Raw genomic sequence first — 8,101 nt, 5'->3', positions numbered from 1 at the left:
CCACAAAAAAATCACACACTCACTCACCAAAAACCAAACAAACAAAAGACAACACCAACATGGCCAGACTATTTTCCTTGCTCCTGAACATACCACTCACTTTAGTTTTTGAGCTTTTAAGACACACTGTCCCTCCTAAGCATCCTTCTTTCTGTTTATTTCAATCCAGCTTTCATTTCTACCATTCTGCCACAAGCGCTCTCATCAAGATCATTATAGATTTCCAAATTATAGATTGCCAAATGTTGCATATTCTTTGCTCAACTTCTTGTTGAGAAATGAATGAATGGGCTACTTTAAAATTTTGGTTTATTTATTTTTAACTGGAGGGTAGTTGCTTTACAATGTTGTGTTAGTTTCTGCTGTACAGCAAACTGAATCAGCCATACGTCTACATATATCCTCTCCTTCTTGGACCTCCTTCCCTCCCCCAACCGCCCCCATCCCACCTGTGTTCATCCCCACAGAGCACTGAACCAGTCTCCCTGTATTATACAGCAGGTTCCCATCAGCTATTTATTTTAGACACAGTAGTGTACATATGCCAATCCCAATCGCCCAACTCATCCCACAGTCCTCTCCCCCACAACGGTGTGCACAAATCCGTTCTCTAGATCTCAAGTCTGTCATACAGAGTGAAGTAAGTCAGAAAGAAAACAAACATCATATATTAACACATATATATGGAAGCTAGAAAAATGACACTGATGGATCTATTTGCAAGGCAGGAATAGAGACAAACAGGCTGTTTTTCATTCATTTTTCTTTATTCTTACCTGTCTTTTAACAAAATATAGGTTAATTGTGCATACTGATGAATCTCTTAATTCAAATTTGTGAGATGTAGTTTTGACTAATAAGTGACAACATTTTGTCCACCAAATCTCAGTAATTTAGATCAAACCTTTTCCCCCTCCTTTCTCTCTTCCCTCCCTTCTTTCCTCCTTTTTTTCCTTCAACTTCCTTCCTACCTCCCTCTTTTCCTTCCTCAGTTCTCTACTTTCTTCTCCAAACATTTATAGAGCAAGAATACTTACTCTATAATACCAAAGCTACTTAAAACACAAACACTAAAACACTTTAAAAACAGAGCTTCCATATGATCTAGCAATCCCACTCCAGAAAAAACCATAATTTGAAAAGATATGTGCAACCCAATTTTATTGCAGCACTATTTACAACAGCCAGGACAGGGAAGCAACCTAAATGTCCATCAACAAAGGAAAGGATAAAGAAGTTGTGGTACATATACAGTATGGAATATTACCCAGCCATTAAAAAAAAAAGAAATAATGAGTAACTTTCATCAGTAGTGGCAACTTTCCAAAAGGACATTTTCATCATGTCCAAAGAGAAAGTTTCATCATGTTCAGTTCTTGTATCAAGCAGGTAGTATAGCAATATATTTACAGTGTGAATTACAACTAATTTTCTGAAAAGATACATGAATTTTGGGGATGCCTCAAGCTCTGGAAAGATTAACATCTTGCCTCTATTTTCTGAAAAGTGCACTGACTTTAAAAAAAAAACAACTTTAAAAAATCTCCAAAATAATGCTTACCTGTTAGCCATTACAACCAGCAGAGAAGGAAATGGCAACCCACTCCAGTATTCTTGACTGGGAAACCCCATGGACAGAGGAGACTGTTGGTCCACAGTCCATAGTGTGGCAAAGAGTCAGACATGATTGAGTGACTGATTGATTGCACATTGCAATGAGTAAAACCATGCAAAAATATATAAATAATAAGTGTAAAATGTCCACCTTTCCTATGCCCATCCTCTGGAGATGATGTTAATAGCTTGCTGGGTATTCTTTATGATTTTCTCTATCCTTAAACAAAGATGTGGAGCCATATGGAGAACTTTTTCTTATTGGCTCATGTTTTACTAAAACTATAACATTACTTTGCAACTTGCATGTGTGATGGTATAATGTATCATGTACATTTTCCCCAGATTAATGACTTTAGATTGAAGTGTATACTCCAATGTATTAATTTTTTCCTTTTTTTAAAATAAATATGCAAGTTTGCTAGTGTTCTGCCTTTAAAAAAAAAAGCTTCAGCAAATGTCCTTGGATGTACCTTCTCACGTGTTTTATTTCTTTTTCATAACATCCCCAGAAATGCTCTTGGTGGTTTGTACTAAGAAAGCCCATTCTGGATTTCAGGAGTAGTGAAAAATGCATCCAACAAAGGAGCAAGTGTGGGATAGTGCTTCACACGGGGAGCAGTGTGAGAGAAGATCTGAAATGGATCTTGAGCCGTGTTCTGTGTTTGCTGTGTGTTGGGAAAACCTCCATGACTCCATTCCTTCCCTTGAAATTAAATTATTCATGCTTTCCTTGTCATCAAAATAGCTCCTCATTATTTCTGCTATATATAAAATGCTGCTTATTTATCACATATACATGATTATATGTAGAATACAAATGACTGCTTGCTCAATAGCTCCCACTCACATTTCCCCTAAACCGTTTACTTAAAAATTTTTCCAAAGGGATGCTTATATGCTGCTCACAAAGCTGGCTGAAGAAGCTTTATGCTCACTTGCCATCATGAGGTGACAGTATTCTTGTCAAGGGGCTGACTCCAAATGCTCCATGCGTCCAGTCCTCTCAGTCCTTAAAGTCTCAGGATCTGCCGTCTGCCTTTGGGACCACTGATGACTCTGCTATGTATAGTCACACAAGATTTTTCCTGAACTGCACCCATGACTTTCTGGCTCTCTTGTTTCTCTAACCACAAGGCCTCAAACTCAAAGGACTGGATGGAAAGCAGTCACCAAACCACCCTTTCCATTGTTGATTTCTTCTTTTGGAAGCTCTTATCTTTGGGGCAATCTATTGATGATGTCCTCTTCCAAGACAAGTTTCAGGATAAAGGTTTATATGTGTACAAGAGGAAGCAAATAGATGTATTTAGAGGAGGAGGGCAACCTATTCCAAATGCCCAGTTACATACATACCTATGAGATATAACTATGTTCAATATTCTGAAACTGAAGTGTTCTGTTAATTAAATATGAGGGTTTTTTATGAATGATGAATAGGAAAAGAAAGAAAGAAAGAAAAGAAAACCCCAAATGGAAATCGTTACTTTTACTGCATTAATACAGGTGAAGGGCTTGTTTTCATATTTGGTAGGGTTTCATATGCAAACACATATATAGTGAGAAAAACGTAAAGAAAAAAAGTATAAGTAGGGATTTTTGAAAATCTTACTTATTTTTATTTGAAGGTTAATTGTTTTACAATATTGTATTGGTTTCTGCCATACGCCAACATGAATCAGTAATAGGTTTATGTATGTCTGTCTCCTCCCTCTTGAACCTCCCTCCCACCTCCCACCCCATCCTACCCCTCTAGATTGGCAGCTTATTTCTATTTAGTGCCAAATAATATTATCTTATATATCCTCTGTGTGTGTGTGTGTGTGTGTGTGTGTGTGTGTGTGTGTGTGTGTTAGTTGCTCAGTCATGTCCAACCCTTTGCAACCCAATGGACTGTAGCCTTCCAGGCTCCTCTGTCCATGGAATTCTCCAGGCAAGAATACTGGAGTGGGTTGCCATTCCCTTTACCGGGGATTTTTCTGAACCAGGTATTAAATCCAGGTCCCTTGCATTGCAGGCAGGTTCTTTACCATCTGAGCCACCAAGGAAGCCCATTCTTGGTATACTACAGTTTATATATCCATTCACCTACTGAAGGGCATTTTTGTTGCTTCCTAATTCTAGCAATTATGAATAAAGCTACTATAGACATCTGTGTTTAGGTGTCTGTGTGGATATCAGTTTTAAATTCCTTTGGGTAAATAGCAAGGAGTGTGATTGCTGAATCATGTGGTAAGTATAAACCACCAAACTCTCTTCCACAGTGGCTGTACTACTTTGCATTCCCACCAACAATGAATGAGAGTTCCCGTTGCTCCACATCCTTGACAGCCTTTGGTGTTATCAGTGTTCCTGATTTTGGTCATTCTAAAAGATATGTATGGGTATCTCACTGTGGTTTTAATTTGCATTTCTCTGATGATATGTGATGTGGACAGTCTTTCTCAAGTGCTCATTTGCCATCTCTTTTTCTTCTTTAGTGAACTGTCTGTTAAGATCTTTGACCCAATTTTTGATTAGATCATTTGCTTTCTTACTGTTGAGTTTTAAGAGTTCTTTGTGTATTTTGGATACTGTCCTTTATCAGATGTGTCTTTTGCAAGTATTTTCTTCTATTCTGTGATTTGTCTTCTCATTCTCTTAACATTGTGTTTCACAGAGAAGTTTTTAATTTTAGTGAAGTCTGGCTTAACAATCATTTCTTTCATGAAGTATGCCTTTGGTATTATATCTAAAAAATGTTTAACATACCCAAGGTCATCCAGGTTTTCTCCTATGTTATCTCCTAGGAGTTTTATAGTTTTGTTGCTGTTCAGTTGCCAAGTCGTGTCTGACTCTTTGCAACCCCATGTACTGCAGCATGCCAGGCCTCCCTGTCCTGCACCATCTCCTACAGCTTGCCTAAGGTCATGTCCATTGCATCAGTGATAGTTTATAGTTTTATGGTTTACATTTAGGTCTATGATCTATTTTGAGGTACTTTTTTTGAAGAGTGTAGGTCTGTGTCTAGATTCTTTTTTTTTTTTTCCCATGTGGATGTTCTGCACCGTTTGTTGGAAAGACTCTTTGCCTACTGTGTTGCTTTTATTCCTTTGTCAAAGTCTGGATCTATTATATGGATCTATTTCTGGGTTCTCTATTCAGCTCCATTTATCTATTTGCCTATTCTTCCATTAATTCCATGCTGTCTTGGTTACTACTGTAGCTTTATGGTAAGTCTTGAAGTCGGATAGTGTCAGTCCTTCAACTTTGATCTCTTTCTATAATTATGTTGTATATTCTGGATCTTTTCCCTTTCTGTATAAACTTTAAAATCTGTTTGTCAATATCTAGGAAGAGACTTATTGGGCTTTTGGTTGGGGTTGCATTAAATCTGTAGATCAAGTTGGGAAGAACTGACATTTTGACAATATTGACCCTTCTTATCCATAAATAAGGATTATCTCTCCATTTATTTGATTCTTTGATTTCATTCATCAGAGTTTTGTGGTTTTCCACATGTAGATTTTGTACATACTTTGTTAGATTTATACCTAAGTATTTAATTTTGTGGGTGCTAATGTAAATGGTATTATATTTTTAATTTTAAATTCCACTTGTTCATCGCTGGTGTAGGCATACCTTGGAGATAGTGTAGATTTGGTTTCAAACCACCACAATAAAGAAAATAAGACAATATAGTGAGTCACATGAATTTTTTAGTTTCCAAGTGCATATGAAAGTTATATTTATAAATTACTGTAGTCTATTAAATGTGCTATAGCATTTCTTAAAAATAACCTATAAAAATACTTCATTGCTTTAGTTAAAAATATTTTATTGCTAAACAAAATGCTGAACATCATCTGAGCCTTCAGTGAGTCATAATCTTTTTGACTCTTTTTGCTGGTTGAAGGTCTTGCCTTGTTGACAGCTGTTAACCGATCAGGGTGATGATTGCTGAAGGTTGGGGAAATTGCGGCTGTTTCTTAAAGTAAGTCAGCAGTGAAGTTTGTCACACCGATTAACTCTTGCTGTTATGAATAGTTTCTCTGTAGCATTCTACCAACAGTAGGACTTGTTTCAAAATTGGAGTCAGCCCTCTCAAACCCTGATGCTGCTTTATCAGCTAAGTCTATGTAGTATTCCAAATCCTTTGTTGTCATTTCAACAGTCTTCACAAGCATCTTCACCAGGAGTAGATTCTGTCTTCAGAAACCACTTTCTTTCCTCATCCACAAGAAGTGTCTCCTCAACTGTGAAAGTTTATTATGAGATTGCAGCAACTCAGCCTCCAGTTCTAACCCTAGTTCTCACGCTGTTTTTACTACATCTGTAGTTACTTCTGCCACTGAAGTCATGAACCCCTCAAAGTTATTCAGGAGGGTTGGAGTCAACTTTTTCCAAACTCCTGTTCATGTTGATATTTTGACCTCTGCCCCTGAATCAAGGGAAGTCCCACAAATGTTCTTAATGGCATCTAGAATGGTGAATCCTTTCCAGAAGTTTTTCAATTTACTTTATCCAGATCCAACAGAGGAATCACTATCTATGACATCTGTAGCCGTATGAAATGTATTTTTTCTAAGTAATAAGACTTTAAAGTTGAAATTATCCAACTGAATCCATGGACTGCAGAATGGATACTGTGTTAGTAGGCATGAAAACAGTGTTACTCTCACACATCTTCATCAGAGACCAAAATAAAGATGCCTATCTTTATGAAGTTAACATTCGAACCAATAGACATAAAAAATAAGTAAATTATATAGCATACAAAAAGTTCATAAATGGTACTGAAAAGAAAGGGAAGGGGAAGTGGGGTGGGAAGTGTAGGGCTGGAAGACAGGTTGCTGGTGGTGGTGTGACGTGCACACAGCCAGGAGATCAGCACTTCAGGGAAAGGAACAGCAGTGACTGCAGTAAGAGAGCTTATGAAAATGGGGCGGGATCACGTAATCATCTGTAATCATTTTATAGAGCTCATTTTACCATCGAATTTTTAGCTCTTTTAGCCAAAGTATGTTTAATACTTTTTTTTTTTTTTTGCTGGCACTAGACGCATTCAGTAATTACTGGTTTTTTAAAGTAAAAACACGTTATTGAAATTTACGATATCGTGTTAGTTTCAGTTGTGTTAGTTCCAGGTATACAGCATGGTGACTCAGTCATATACGCATACACGTATTCCCTTTCAGTTTCTTTTCCCTTATAAGTTATTACAAGATATTGAATATACTTCTCTGTGCAGTATAGTAGGTCTTTGTTTATCTGTTTTATTTATAGTAGTGTGTATCTGTTAATCCCAATTTTGTAATTTATCCCTCCCCCCTACCCACCTTTCCCCTTTTGGTAACCTGAAGTTTGTTTCCTATGTCTGTGAGTCTATTTCTGTTTTGTAAATAAGTTCATTTGTATAGTTTTGTTTTTTTTTTAGATTCCACATATAAACAATATCTATGTTTTTTTTTCTTTTTCTGGCTTCACTTAGTATGATAATCTTTATGTTCATCCATTTTGCTGTTTTTTTAAAAAGTTAAAAAAAAATAAACTTGGGGGTATTATTTGAGCATGGGTCTAGAGTGACAAAGTGACCAGCTAAGCTTTTTTTTGCAGTTTTACGTATCTTTAAATTCTGGATAAGGGTTGCATTTTGTTTTGAATTATGCTGAAACATCTTCAGTTTCCATTCAGATACATGTGTTCTGTTGGCAGAGCCTCAATGAGTCAGAGAAGATACTCATTCAACATTGTGCCTTTATTCCATAAGACACTCAGGGATCACATTCTAGGAGATAAAGAAGTCATCAGGTTAACATGGCACTTAGCTCAGAGGCACAAAGGCTCATGGGTAAAATGTTTTTACCTAAACAAGAGCACCATTCTTATTTTACATTTAGGTAAAGAAGACAGCTGTTAATGGTCCTTCTGAGAAATTTATTGCAGATCATTCCTGACCTGTCCCACAGAGACACTTCAAGTCAGTGATATATATTTTATATCTTTGGAATTGACATCTGTATAACAAATCTAACAAAAAGTAACAGGTGCCAGTCCTGTCCGGTTGATTAATAAAATGTCTAGCCCCAAATCCCATCTTACGTAAAACTTTATTTGAGTAGATATTACTTGTTTTCTTAAGGGAATCTAAGTAAGAAGACAGGAACTGAGCATCTAAAAAGTTACTTTTCTATATTTGAACAATTAGAGAAATGTAATGAGCATATTGGAAACAGAGGATTGCTCTTCAGTGTCTGTTGAAAATTAGCTGTCTTTGTACTGTATACAAGTACAATCTGTAAAATATCACACTCCTCAAAGGTGGATTAATGAAATTCTGAAACCATCTAAATATGATACACCTCTTGGGTAATCTTACACATGTTAAAATTATTAGAGACATTTCTGCATCGTCAAAATGACCATTTGTGTGTGTGTGTGTGTGTAAAAAAGGGAAAGAATTCATAAAAGTAACATTAAGTCCTCAGCGCGTGGTAAGTCCATCAGC

This window comes from Capricornis sumatraensis, chromosome 4, assembly GCF_032405125.1.
Source record: "Capricornis sumatraensis isolate serow.1 chromosome 4, serow.2, whole genome shotgun sequence".
NCBI classification, from domain to species: domain Eukaryota; kingdom Metazoa; phylum Chordata; class Mammalia; order Artiodactyla; family Bovidae; genus Capricornis; species Capricornis sumatraensis.
The sequence above is the reverse complement of the archived record's forward strand: the minus strand, read 5'-3'. Positions refer to the sequence as shown.